Source organism: Chiloscyllium plagiosum, chromosome 22, assembly GCF_004010195.1.
Source record: "Chiloscyllium plagiosum isolate BGI_BamShark_2017 chromosome 22, ASM401019v2, whole genome shotgun sequence".
NCBI lineage: Eukaryota > Metazoa > Chordata > Chondrichthyes > Orectolobiformes > Hemiscylliidae > Chiloscyllium > Chiloscyllium plagiosum.
In genome coordinates, this window is record NC_057731.1 from 9,673,881 (window position 1) to 9,689,460 (window position 15,580).

The following is a 15,580-nucleotide window of genomic DNA, read 5'->3' on the forward strand; positions in this document are numbered from 1 at the left end:
AAAGGGACATAAAGGACAATTTTTTCACACAGAGGATGGTACGTGAGCTGCTGGAGAAAGTGTTGAAGGCTGGTACAATTGCAATATTTAAAAGGCATTTGGATGGGTATATGAATAGGAAGGGTTTGGAGGGATATGGGCTGGGTGATGGCAGGTGGGACTAGATTGGGTTGGGATATCTGGTCGGCATGGACAAGTTGGGCCGAAGGATCTGTTTCCATGCTGTACATCTCTATGAATCTATGACTCTATAAATGAGAACATATTTAACTTTTGTTGAGAAACAAATAATAACAAATTTTAATAGTTTTAAGAATTGTCAATCAAAATCGAGGTTTAGCATAACTTTTACTGGTTTGGGTCTTTTTTGAAATGCTGGAGGATCTTTTTAACTTTGATGGGAGGTGATTCATCAATTATACACATCAAATTTTCCATTGCCTTGATATAGGTTATTCATATTGCCCCATTATATACCCCTCTCGAAGTTCAAAGTTCTGACTTTGATGTAATTGACAGAGGATAGAAACATACTCTATGATGGTATGCCTGAGTTATTGCCTCTTTCATGGATTTTAATTGGCTAAATTTCAACTTAATTAATAAAACTGTTAAAAGTTTCAGTAATTGATTGTAGAACACAATGTCATTTTATGTAAAGATTCTGCTTAAGCTGAGGAAATCACAATTTAAGAGTGTCCATAAAAGTTTTTTACTTTGCAGTTGGCAATTCATGTTCAGAAAGGACTGAGCCCTTTTTTGTACGTCAAATTACCTCCCACCAGCATCTACCTATCACCACCTCATTTACCTACTTACCTTGCCCCCAGCCTCAATCCCCAGCCTCCTATTTATCTCTCAGCCCCTTCCTCCTCTACATTCCCAAATTGTCGTCTCTCCTGCTCCTCGGATGCTGCCTGACCTGTTGTGCTTTTCCAACACCGCACAACTCTGACTCTCCAGCCTCTGCAATCCTCATGTTCTTGAAGTTTAGCAAAGTAAAGGTTAATAAAAATGAACAATTGAAAAGGAGCTCTGTAAGTTGTCTACTAAATTGCTCTCATCTTATTTGATATTAATACGTAACTACTCACAAGATTCCAACAGAACAACAATATACCATGTATTATTGCCAAGAAACAAACTTGAACGTATCAGGGAAATACCACTATAAACATACTTCACATTGTGAACTGATTAATTAGAATAGCAAAGTTCTTCTGACCGGAGGTTCTTTAATCTCGAAGCTCATTTTGACTTAAGGGTGATTGTTGATATTGGGATTGTAAATTCCACTTCAGCACTAATCTATATTAAAAAGCACCACTGCATCCATCAATGGCCATTATTTCCCTTTCATATATTTTAATATTTGGGAAATATTAAATGAGATTATGTTAAAGTAATGATGCAAAGCAGCATATTTGACATTTAATTTAATCAAGCTTGATGACATTTTTGTAATTTGAGAGAAAAACATGCTTAAAGCATAACTGCTTCTCCATTTTACAATTCTTATCTCATATTGAGTATCAAGATTATGAAATTTGTAATAAACACTGATGTTGTGCAAATCTCACAAGGGAAAACCTCACAGAAGCAAAACACATTGCTGACATCAAGCTTATTATTTTGCTTTGAGAATAAATTATAGAAGATGATGCCAAACATGCTTTACAGGACGATATGTTAGTTGGGTTTAAGGTATCGAAGTAGGTCTCTTGTGTTTGAGGCAGGTTTACAATTTTCGTGCCACTGACTCCGCACTTGGCAGAAATGTTGTGTGTAGTTCCAGCTGTTTTGGTTTAGGTGGATTGGGAAATTGTCCTTTATGCAGATGTTCCAGTAATGAATCAAAGTTTAAATTTACTCAGCCTAATTCCTCAGTTTACTCATTCATCCCATTAGAGACAACTCTAATCTGTGCCTCCAGCACTAAATCTCAGAAGACCACGGGTAGTACAAGAACATTGGAAAAAGTGAGGGCTGTGAACTTTTGTTGCACTTATGTTTTTATTTTTTGAGTTCATATAGAAATGGGCAAGGTATTTTAATAAAGTGTACTACATAAGATCTGTCTTTCAGCAGTCTGCTGATTGTCAAAGAACAAGTTCTGATTTTGCGTTGAATGGCTACATGGACTATTTTATTAAATTCCTTATTCAGTTTAAGATGATTAGAGCCAAAAAGTGTGGCATTCGCAAAGCACAGCAGGTCAGGCAGCATCACAGGAACAGGAGAGTTGATGTTTTGGGCATAAGCCCTTCATCAGGAATGTGGAGGGAGAGGAGGGGGCTGAGACATAAACTCAGTTGAGGAACATTGCTCTATTAAGGTGAGTGAGATAATTATTTTGTTTATGTATTGCAATATTATGATTGCTTAGGTCAAAGATTTTTAGCAGCATTGTAAGTGACATTATTTACTGAGTGCTGAAATTCACTTTCTCCTTATGATCTCACGCTTAATATGTGAAGAGCATATTACATGATAAACGATCTAGGTATATTGGACCCAATTTTAACACCACAAACTGGTGAGTTTTGAATAGATTAAAATTGGGTGCATAATCTTTGCTTGAAAGTGTGTCTTTCAGTCAGTATTCTGCCATATTCCTTTTCTGGTTCTGTAAGCATCCCTGTAGAACCAGTCCAGCTGTCCAGTATGCTAGCAACTTCAAGACCTCTACATATCCATAAGATACATCACCACAGTTACATTCAACTCGGATAACCCAAGAAACATACATGAGTGAATTGTATAATTCAAATAGACAACAGCAATTAAGATTTTCAGGAGGGGTTCTACTGGAAACCCCATTTTGTGATTCACTTTCTTTAGCTCTTTCCAAGTGCAGTCACTTGGCAGTTGTTCATTAGAAACTTAATTTGGTACATTGTGAGGATACAATGCATTTCTTACTCCATCTGAAAGCTGTTTTAAAAGGAGGAAAGCCTTGCATTTATATAGTGTCTTTTGTGATCTTAGGATATCCCAAAGCAGTGTGCAGGCAATAAAGGCATCGATTATCTTTGCATGCTATAACAGGAATGTCGTGACCCATCAGATTAAGTTGGGTGAATCTTATGATTACTTTGATTTTGTATCATACTATTATGATTGATTAGGTCAAAGATTGTTTTTAGCACTCAATAACCTCTGTGCAGGAATTCTCCTTTGGCTCCGTTACTGTTTGTTGCACAGGGGAACAGTTTTGTTTTAAATGCATTAACATTAGTTTTTTTTTTTGTTGAAGATCTTCCAAACCAATTTATAATGTCTTTTGATAAGTTGGCAATAATTCTTGAGGGAAATTAAGTTACCAGGTTGCTGCAATAATATTCTATTCAAATTGCGTATACATAAGAATCCACTGGGAATTATGACACATGGCTGTGGAGAGAGTTAGAATTTACACTCTACAACATTTTTACAATTTTGTTGGTGTATAAAGGAAATTAATGTTGGCACATTCATATCTTGTTTCTGTATCCTCCACTTTAAACAATTTTAATCTAATCATCTTAAACTGAATAAGGAATTTAATAAAATAGTCCATGTAGCCATTCAACGCAAAATCAGAACTTGTTCTTTGACAATCAGCAGACTGCTGAAAGACAGATCTTATGTAGTACACTTTATTAAAATACCTTGCCCATTTCTATTTGAACTCAAAAAAAAACATAAGTGCAACAAAAGTTAAGAATATACAAATATTCATCATTAAAATATAATTGTCACTGTTAAATGTAGTGGGTCAAAATAATATTCTAATCCAAATGGGAAGGTGCTTGACAAGTAGTATTGTGGCCAGATTATTAATCCATCCACCCAATCAATGTCCTATGGCTATAAGTTTAAATCCCACCATGGCAGATGGCAGAAATTGAATCCAATAAAAACCTGGAACTAAGTTTAATGTGACCATGAAACCATTGTTGATTGTTGTTAAAAACCCACCTGGTTCATTCATGTCCCTTTAGAGAAGGAAATCTGCCATCCTTACCTGGTCTGGACTACCTGACTCCTGACCCACAGCAATGTTGTTAACTCTTAACAGCTCTTTGCTGAGCAAGACCTCGGTTCAAGGGGCAATTAGGGATGGGGCAATAAACACTAACATTGCCAGTGATGCCCATATCCCATTAAAGAATATATGACAGAATAGGAGCTACAAGATCGAAAGCTGCAGGTAAGATGCCAGTTCAGAATTGGAAATGTTTGTGTGCTTCTGATGCATGCACAAGGGGCTCACACTATTAAACACTCAAACATGGCAGTCACATGGGTTACAGCATTGGGAGCAGTCCCTCTGCATTTTCATCATCTTCTCGTCCATAGGTAGCCAAAGTTTGTGGTCATTAACTGTTGTTAAACTAGCACACTCCATCATATAAAATCCACAGTATATTCTTATAATGCAAACATTAAAGTATTATACTGTGCAATTCTGTAAGAAAGAGAGAACTAATAATTAGAATACAACTAGAATACAACCAGTGCATAACTGATCCCCATGGAGAGACTATTCCATTAAAGATTTATTGTAGAATCTTATCTGTCCTCTGGGCGTTGAAAAGCATGAAATCCAATTAAAAGCTTCAAAAATGTAATTGTGCTTGTTTTGTAGGCAAACAACTTGAACATAGCAAGGTCTCACAGGCAGGAAATGAGACGAGGAACAAATTAATCTATTTTTCATTGAGCGGTATTGGTTGAGAGAGGAATGTTGGCCAGAATGCGAAGTAAACTCCCTGCTCTTCTTTGTAGAATGTCATGCAATCTTTTAAAACACTGAATCATCAAAATAATCAGACAAGATATTGGTTTTATTCTCATCTGATGTACAGTACTTCCAACAAGGCAGCACTCCCTCAGCACTACATCAACAAGTAGCAGTTTGGGTTTTGCTTAAGTTGACAGCCCTCTCAACAATTAAGATAAGCCCTCTTACAAACATTTGGCATTTGATTATCTTAGTTTGTACTTTTTGATTTACATTTAATGCGGACTGTGATTTAACCATACTCATTTGATAAGAAAGGTTTCCTTTCAATAATTTGTTGATGTAAACTTATCAGAAATAACATCACGTTGTAGGTTCCACAAAGCCACAAAATAACATTGTTTTAATTCCATCGATTGGAAAGGCCACAGGAGTTTTATAACAGTGAGGAAGCGATCAATACACGTCAAAAGCTACGGTGAGACAGATGTTTAATGAAAAAACAGTTACAAATCCGAAAAGAATCAAGAAGCACTGGCAAAGATTTAACCCTTCAATTACATTTTTTTGATACAAACAAAATTGGTTGTTTTGTTGTTCAGAAAATTGTAGGAGTCATGCATTGTGGTGATTTGGAAAAATTTTTTTGCATAAGAAATTTGAACTTTTTTGGGCAAATGTTAATGCATTTTTTTACTGAGGACTCAATGGCAATTTGTGAATTCTGTAAGTCGACAAAAGGTTAAAAATGGGCACACATCAGGAAACAATAAATATTTCTTCAGTCAACTATTACTATTAGTTGGATACTTTAAAAATGTATTTAGAGATAAACCCTCTTCTTGTTGGCTGAGACACGTAGTAGAAAATTTGCATTTCTGCAACAGATCTGAATTCTTAAGTTTAGCACTTTTTGAAACAATGGACTTTATGTTTCATGCTGCTTCATGTGATCTACATAAATGATTTTGCACTGGTCGACAAAAGTGGAAAGGGCATTCCATTGTTCGTCAATTGTATTACCAGCCTTTCTTGAGCATAAAAATATATCATTGGAAAATATATTCTATAATATAAAGGTATATTATGACCATGTTTAGAAGAAATATGTTTCAATCTTTTAACAGTCAGCATTGATACATTTCTAGCAGAAGATCTGTGCTGAAATAATAAAATTGATTGCAATCTCATATTGTGTAGTCAACTACACTGCACTCAATAAGGCATATTTTGACTGTGCAATAGTGTAAAACAGTGCATCAACAGACTTCAAGGGAATTAAAACTTGGGAGAAATTGTGACTGCAAACTTGGATTTCAGAAGGCAGTCGGTGTTGGCAATATGAAAGCTGGAAAGGCTGAAAATTTCAGCAGATTCACTTCCAGTCACATATGGCTGTTTGGCATTCCACTCTTAGAGAGGAGCAAAGTACAGGTTAGCATGTGGGTTGGTTATGTCATCACTCAATATTCAATTCAGATGTAGTGCATAATCTGCCTCTGCAACCTGTTATAACCCCCTGTCAAACATGCTCAGCTAAACATTTATTCAGCTGCACAAGTGGTTTCCCTCCATGGGATTTCCAGGTCAAGTAATTCTACATGAGAATATAAGAAGCGGAATCAGAAGTAAGCCATTTAGCCTCTCAATCCTGCCTGCTCATTTAACAAGACTATAGCTGATCTCCCTGAAATGTTAACTCATAAGACCATAAGACCATAAGAGATAGGAGTGGATGGAAGGCCATTTGGCCCATCAAGTCCATTTTGCCATTTAATCATGGCTGATGGGCATTTCAACTCCATTTACCCGCACTCTCCCCGTAGCCCTTAATTCCTTGCAAGATCAAGAATTTATCAATCTCTGCCTTGAAGACATTTAATGTCCCGGCCTCCACTGCTCTTCGTGCCAATGAATTCCACAGGCCCACCACTCTCTGGCTGAAGAAATGACTTGTCATTTCTGTTCTATCTTTAATACCAGCTCAGCATAGTTATCAACTCTCTAATATTGCAAACATCTGTGAATACCACTTTAAATACATTTGTGATGTAAACTCCACAACTCTCTGGGGTAGTGTCCTGATGAAGGGTCCTGCCCAAAACGTTGACTTTCCTGCTCCTCTGAAGCTGCTTGACCTGCTGTGCTTTTTCTAGCTCCACATTTTATCATCGCAGGGGTAGAAAATCCCATACATTTACTTACACTCTGGGAATTCCTTTGTATCTTTGTTTTAATTGAGTGACCCTTGTTTTGTAACTAGTTAGAGATTTGTTCACTCGTGAAAACATCTTTTCAGATCTACCCTGTCATGAGCTCTCAGAAACTTGTATGTTTCAAGAACATCATCCTTCATTCTTCTAAACTCTCATGAACAATAAATTTACATAGCCTTTCTTGATAAGTCAACCGCTTTACCCCAGCAATGAGCCAAGTGAAACTTTTTTGAACAGCCTTCAGTATCAATATATCCTTTCTTTATTACAGGGGCCAAAACTGTACACAATACTCCAGGTACAGTCTCCAACATGCTGTAAAATTGTAAAAAGACTTCCTTATTCTTAAACTCAAACCTCTAGCAAAAAGTGTCAAAGTTCCATTTGCCTTCTTAATTACTCGCTGCACCTGTACGTTAGCATTGTGTGTTTTGTGCATTATTTTGAGTCTCTCTCCATTTAGATAAAACTCTGCCTTTGATTCTTTCTAATAAATTGCATGACCTACAAAGCTTGATCTGACAAGTTTTTTGTTGAATTACTCAACCAATATATAGCCTCTTGCAGATTCCTTATGTCCTCATCACAAAATGCCCTAAACTGCCCGACAGTTTCTTGTTTGTCATCTCCCTTCCTTCTTAAACACAGCATCTTATTAGTAGTTTGCCAGTCCACTGGATCTTTCCTGGAATCAAGTGAGTACTTTGACAAAAACCTCCACGATCTCTGCAGTGACTTTCTTTAAAGTCTCTGGATGCTGGCCTACTGGTCTTGGTGACTTGTTTGTCTTTTATCCTATTAGTTTGTTAAATATTTTATCCCTCATTTCAGAAACTGTTAGTTTCCGCTCATTAGCATCTTGCTTATATGTTATGTTTGAGATATTTATGACGTCTCCGCTGTAATGCAAAATATTGACTTAAATCATCTGCCATTTCTTTGTCGGGAGAAAGTGAGGACTGCAGATGCTGGAGATCAGAGCTGAAAATGTGTTGCTGGAAAAGCGCAGCAGGTCAGGCAGCATCCAAGGAGCAGGAGAATCGACGTTTCGGGCATGAGCCCTTCTCCTGAAGAAGGGCTCATGCCCGAAACGTCGGTTCTCCTGCTCCTTGGATGTTGCCTGACCTGCTGCGCTTTTCCAGCAACACATTTTCATCTGCCATTTCTCTGTCTGCTATTATCAATTCCTTGGTTGCATCCTGAGGCCTTACACTTACTTTAGCTATTCTCTTTTTAAAAATATATATGCTTAGAAGCTCTTGCTGTTTGCTCTTTTTATTTCTGGCCAATTGATTTTCATAATCGATTTTTTCCCTCTTCACTAGTTCTTTAGTTATCTGCCACTGGCCTACCACAAAGTTTTGTTGTTTTGTATGCCTTAGTTTTTGATTGGATGCTCTCCTTGATCACCCTCGTTTACATGGGTGGTTCATCCTTTTCACTGATATAAGAGAACAGAAAAAATAGTGGGAGGATTTGGCCAATGAGTCCAGTGAGTATGCTCCACAGTTTGATAAGACTTTGTGACTGAAAGTGAATCTGCTGATTGTGCCCTTGACTCCTTGCCTGTCAATCTTTCATGACCCTTGACTTTCTTGTCAAATATCTACTCAAAGCTCTTCATGCCTCGTTCGAGCTTTTAATTTTACCAAGGTCTGGGGAATCAAGCCAATTTCTGGTTATTACACTGTGTGGAATGGTGAGATTTTGTAATTATGATTGATTGATTAAAGTGACTTGTTTCTTTTCCTGCTACTGCAGAGGTTCTGTCTAAATAGTTTAGACTTCTACTGTGCTTCCTCTATCTGCACGCAATTTTCTCTCCCTGTCTTGCAGCATAGAATCCCCATAGTGTGGATGCAGGTCAATCAAGTCCACACTGACCCTCTGAAGAGCATCCAACCCAGACCCACCTCGTTCCTGCATTTCCTATGGATAGTCCACCTAGCCTGCACATCCCTGGACACTATGGGCAATTTATCCTGGTCAATCCACCTAATCTGCACATCTTTGGACTGTGGGAGGAATGCTACACAGATATGGGGAGAATGTGTAAACTCCACACAGACAGTTGCTAGAGGGTGGAATTGAACCCAGATCCCTGGTATTGTAAGGCAGCAGTGCTAACCACTGAGCCACTGTGCTGTCCAAGCAATCCAAGAAGAAGCCCCATGTTTGATAGCTGCCTTTTGAGCAGATGCTTTCAAATTTTCCATTCTCTCTGATTCTAACAACATAGTAATCTGTATTTCTACTACTCTGCACAACAAACGCGTGTCAGAAGTTTGGGTGGATATAAAGAAAAGCAAGAGAATGAACTCACAGGAGGGAGCTGTCTAGATGCTCCCAAGAAATTACTCACTGTCAGACAATGTATTAAGTCAGGAAATAATTAAACATGTAGGAGGGGACTACAAAAGTCATGACTGACTCGAAACTGCACATTGATTGGAGAAATTAGATGGGCAAGTTAACATAGAAGACAAAGTAAAATGGGGAATGTTTCTTATTGCAGAACTTGCCAGGGAATAGATTATTTTAGAGCTAATAAGAAATGAGGAAGGAGTAAGAAGAAATCTCATAGTCCAGGATTCTCTCCAGGATAGTGATCACATTGAGGTAAAATTTCAATTTCAGTTGAGGGAGGGCAACTCTGTCTCAAAGCAGTGTCCTGAAATTAAATAAGGCCAATCACATAAGTATAAAGAAAAAGTTTTCTCTTTGGGTGGAAAAGTAGACTAAAGGGAAGGTCAGTAGATAAGCAGGTATTTGATAACGTTTTTCAAAAATCTATTCTGGTCATAAAATCTACCTTATGAAGGGATAAGATACCAGACTTGCAAAATGAAGTTTTCAGGGCAATGGGGTAGCTTGGAAGTAATTATGACTTATTATGCCAGCAAAACTGTGCACACTCAGTCCTAACTTTATCTGCTGTGTCAAACGGGAATCATTTATGTGGCTACAGCAAGATCTCACAACTTCCTGTCTTATTCTGCTTCTCCTACTAGCAAAGACTGTCCTAGCATACTATATCGGAACATAGGCTCTCTCTAACCAGCAGTGGCTGGATGTCATTGCTTCATTGCATGTGTGAGAATGTCAGAAGTTGGGTAGACAAATGGGTGAAGGTCAGCTATTCCTTTGTTTGGCCAACTGTTTTTCTCTTTTTGGGTCCATCTCTACCTATCATTTACTCCTTCCCCCTCCCTCCACACCACCCCTTCTCTCACACAAATGTCAAATGTTTCCAAGCTTCAATCAGTTCTGAAAATGGATCCCAAACATTAACTTTGATTTCTCTACACCGATGCTGCCAAATCTGCTGAGTTTTTCCCGCAATTTGTGATTTTGTTTCTGATTTCCAGCCTCTACAATTCTTTGTTTTTTTTTTCAGTTTGCTGTTGAGGAAGGTTCTTGCCGCTTAGTTGCTGGCGCATTTCCTCTGGTTTCTGCTTCACTCCCACAACTGCTGGTGCTTTTATTTGTTGCTTCAAGTTGCAAAGGTCTGTAGGGAACATTGTGCCAGGTACTGAGAGGCTTTGCTGGATTCAAAGCTTCTGCACTAATCATTTGCTGCCTGACACTGATGCACTGCTCCCTTGGAATATCAAATAAGCAGAAGTACACAGCGCAGGATGAATTTTAATAATGGGTTCCATGTAGATTCTATGAATACTCGCTGTGTAGGACCATTGTATCCCAAAAGACACCTTCTATAATATCATGGTTTATTGCGCATGTATGATCACCATAATTTGCTGTTAATTTTATTCAATATTGGACAGCAGTAAGACCATTACTGTTATTATGAGAGTAAAATCCAGGCCTTTATCTTTGAGATGGTATGTTCAGCTCCAGGTGGTTGTAAAATATCATATCACAAAATTTGAAAAAGAGCAGTGGCATTTGCATAGAGTGCTACAGTTTAACATTTAATCAGCACCACAAGAAACATATTAGCTAACCTTTTATGTTATTTTGGGGCCTTGTTTTGGCTGTTTTGTTAGCTTACAGAACAATGACACTGCTTACCATATATTTTACTGCTTCTGAACTGGTTTTGAGTTGACCAGTCAATGTTAAACATACTATAGAAATGCAAAATAATGATTTATTTTCTTTTTTCAAATAGTATAAGAGACTTCAAGAAGCCAACAGTAAACAAATCTTTCCATTTGCCAATTTTAAAGAGGAGTAGATTTAAACTTAAAACAAATGTAGCTCATTTATACTCTACATGAATACATTTTACATTTAATACTGCTGTGACAGGACTTACGTTTTGAATGATTATGATTTATTTAAAGCTTTGTGGAAATATCTGCAGTGATTTATTTAGGATAGGTTACTGAAAATTCACTATGGACATTGGAGATGTTGTATTCAAACAATGTTTCTTGTAAATCACAATAAATGCAAGCTTTCCCATAGATCTCAGCTAGGACTGTGATTTGATCAGTCACTGTATGGGGAAGGTATATGTTTTTGTCTGATTAAGTTAGAAAGATATCTTCTAAGAATGAGCTACGGAGCTGATCTCTGTGATTTATGAAAATAAAAAGGTTCTTACTTAGTTCATTTTGAAACCTAATGCCTCTTTTGAAAGAGTGATTGAACAATCTTAAGAATGTATTTCCAGAGAAAGTTGCATCTGCAAGGGTTCAGAGACAATATTCCATGATTAGTTTCTTAACAACAAATGCCAGAACATCAGTGTAACAGACTTTGGTACATCTAGTGCTTTATTCTTTTATCTTTAAGAATAATCAATTGGTAAAATGTGTTTTGTTTTTCAGAAATTTAATTTGCAGATAAATCTATTTCTGTCTTTCCTTCCTGGAGAATCTACGTGTGTGTGTTTTGTGTGTTTCAGGGATACTTGGAGAGATAAGCATTTGTATTTCTATCTTACAGACTGTGTATGTAAACCAATTATTGTGTATGAACAAGGAACAAGAGTCTGCCACTTGGCCTTTCGAGCCTGCTTCATCATTCAATAAGATCATGGCTGATCATGATTGTTAAATTTGAAGGAGTTCAGGAAAGATTTACAAGGTTGTTACCAGGCTTGGAGGATTTGAGCTATAGGGAGATGCTGAATAGGCTGGGCTTTTTTTTCCCCTGGAGTGTCAGGCTGAGCTAAGGGTTATAGAGTTATGGGGAGCATGAATAGGTAAATAGACAAGGTCTTTCTCCCCAGTGTAGGTGAGTCCAAAACTAGAGGGCATAGTTTTAAGGTGATGGGGGCCTAAAGGGCATTTTTTTTCATGCAGAAGGTGGTGCGTGCATGGAATGAGTTTCCTGAGGAATTGGTAGAGGCTGGTACAATTACAACATTTTTAAGGGATCTGAATGGGTACATGAATAGGAAGGATTTAGAGAGATATGGGCCAAATGTTGGCAAATGGGACTAGATTAATTTAGGATATCTGGTCAGCACAGACAGGTTGGTCAGTTTCCATGCTATGTAACTCTATGACTATTTGATTTTAACCTTAACTCTACATTCCTATATATCCCTGATTTTTTTCATTTCCTTGGTAATCAAGGATCTATTTACTTCTGCGTTAAAAATATTTACAGACTCTGTGTCTACTGCCTTTTTAGAAAGGAAATTCTAAAGGCTCAAAAACCTCAGAGGGAAAAAAAGTTCCCTCATCTCTGTCTTAAACAGGCATCATTTTTTTAAAAACTATGACCCCTGGTACTAGATTGTCCAACAAGAGGCAACGTTCTCTTAATGTCCACCTAGTCAAGTTCCCTCAGGATCTTATATATTTCATTTCAGTCACCTCTGACTGTTCTAAAATCTTATACAGAGGATACAGATCTAGTCTTTTCTCTTAAGGCAGTCTACTCATTCCTGGACTGAGGAATTAAACTTGTACTAGTTTAATACTAGTTATAAAAGGTATTAAACTAGTAAACATTTTGTGAACTACTTCCAACTCATCCTTTTGTAAACACAGTGACACAATACTCTACATGCAGTATCACCAATGCCCTGGACAGCTGAAGCATTACCTCTCTAATTCAACATTCAATTCCCCTCGCAATTAAATTTGCATTCGAATGGCATTCCTGGTTACTTGGTGCACTTGTACGCTAACCTTCTATGATTCACACACTAGTGCATCCAGATCACTCTGCATTTCAGAGCTCTGCAACCTCCTATTTCGATTACATGTTCATTGAATAAGTTTTGATAATACACTAATAACCATGTTCATTAAAATACGTGGTTGACAGATCACTTGTTTTTTTTAAAGATGATGTGTTTAAGTGGCCACTTTGGTAACTGGGAAAAAAAATATTTTTAATTTACATTGTGACTGTTGGAGTAATGAAACTAGGGCACCTGTGCACTCCTCTAGCCTCAGTTGTAACAACACGCAAGTGCATTTTTATTTGGTAAAATTGCACAAGGCATTGTAGACGCTCCTTGAATATGCAGCTGGCTGGGCTAACACTGACCTGATCATGCATGATAATGGCATGGAGTCCCAGAAGTGACATAAAGCAACTTTGCCTGAGACTGTAAAACACAACTTCTGATGAAAATTAAAAAAAAAACATGTATTTCAGACTCACCGGCCAGAAAGAAGTTATTGCAAGAAAACTGCCACAGAGGTATTAAATGATAAGCTGTTGAAATCAAAAATCTAAATTTCACACACAATAACAGATGGCCTGATGTAAATTATGAGACTAACTAAGACTGGGACTATTCTTGCGCACACAAAACTAAAACCAGCAAGGGACTCATATACATCTGTACATCATCCCAACCATCTGTTATTTTGTGAATCCTGTATAAAACATAAACTTTTTGCTCTGTCCTTGCTTCAAGTCACAAAAAAAAAACTTTGTTTCAGGATGAGTTTACTGCAAAAATTACAAAATTGTTAATGAAGATGAATGGTTGTATGACACTGTGGAATGGTTGTAAATCACTGTGGCACGTTGTGATGTGACTGTCATATCCTCTATGGTCAGAGGTCAGGTTAACATTGTTTTGTCCATGTTCACACATGAAGAATTTTAGAAGTCCTCACATTTAATTTCCATTAATTTAGTTAGCTGTTCAATAAGTAGAGTTATGACAGGGCACTTCTGTGCCAACAGCTACACTTCTTGAATGAAGTGTCATCTTCCAAAGAAACCCAAACTTTAGGTTTTGGAGCTGGAGCAGTAACTGGTATCAATGCAGGGCATCTGAGAGACTAAGATTTCATGGGCAGCACATTTTAGAAGTGGTCAAACTATAGCTTAAGAAGCTGGGTAGCTAACAAACAAGGTCAGTCATGTAATGCCATAGATCCTTCAGTGTATTTCATTCTCCAACAATTGTTCAGTTCTTTGCCAAGTGAACACTGGCAAAGGTGACAGATCCCCTGGGGAGTGCAGCCAGAGCCAGGTCCATGGCATGGTCCACTTGTGACTCAGTTACATAGGGGCCAGGAGTAAGACTGGGAAAGGCAATGATGGTATGATTTCTGGAGCTAAGGGAACAGTCAGCCATTGCTGTTGTTGCACATGTGATTGCAACATGGTGTTTTGTCCTCCTGGTGCCATCTTCCAGGATGTCACTGAGGAGCAGTAAAGCTCTCAGAGGGGAGATGGATGGTGAACAGCCAATGGTTGCAACCCTGATTTGTATCAAGAACATAGGTAGGAAGATGGACAATGTCCTACAAAGAGATTTTAGGGAGCTAAAAAAAAGACTAACAAGCAGGGTCTCAAAGATAGGTATTGATGGATTACTAGTAATGCCATGCACTAATGCATGTAAGGATTGGAGAATTGAGCAGATGAACAGAAAAATAATTACAGAATCTGTACACAAGAGGAAGCTTTAGTTTGGGACATTGGGACTGGGAGAAGTGGATATCACCGAAGCCCAAAAGGTTGTGTATAAACAGAATCAGAACTGACAGTCTTGTAGAACTGTTTACTGGTATGTTTTGGGATGAGAACCAGGAAGCAATATTAAAAACAAAATATAAGGTATTCAAATGAGTCAGTGAAATAGAAAGCATTAGATAAAAAAGGTGCAGTCAGAGTAAGAGATAATGCAAAAAGCTCTAAATTGGATTTACAGTCCATCTATGCTAACACAAAATGTATGCGAAATAAGGTTAATGAGCTGCAGGCACAAATTGCTACATGAGAAAATGTCTTATTAATAACAGATTGGCTCAAAAGTGATACTAAATATTCTTGAATACAAGGTGGTTAGAAAAATAAGGAAAAAAAGGCAAGTAGTGTTGCTGTAATGATAAAGGAGAATATTGTACCACTGGGGAGACAGCATGGTTACAGCTTGTTTAGCGATAAGGAGCATTAGAGTGATCTTCACACTATTGGACATAGTCAATACGTCACCAGCCACAGGGAAAGATATAATGCGGCAAATTAGGAATAGAGGAAAAGGCTACAGCATAACACGAATGAGCAAATATAAATATTCATACATAAACGGGTAAAGTAATATGCAGAGGGGAGAGAGGAATAAGAATTTTAATCCTTTCACAGGATATGGATATCACTCGACTGGCCAGCATTATTTCCCTTCAAAGATACTTCTCAATGACAATTTTGCAAGTGTTTTTCCATTGTCTCTATATGTTGGCCC

The 15,580-nt window shown here is 37.7% G+C and overlaps 1 protein-coding gene across 2 annotated transcripts in view; it reads right to left on the reverse strand.

Moving 5' to 3' along the window:
• Positions 1-15,580, reverse strand: part of pcdh15b (protocadherin-related 15b) — a 1,523,107-nt gene that overhangs the window by 246,821 nt on the left and 1,260,706 nt on the right. The gene's annotated exons all lie outside the window — the stretch shown is intronic.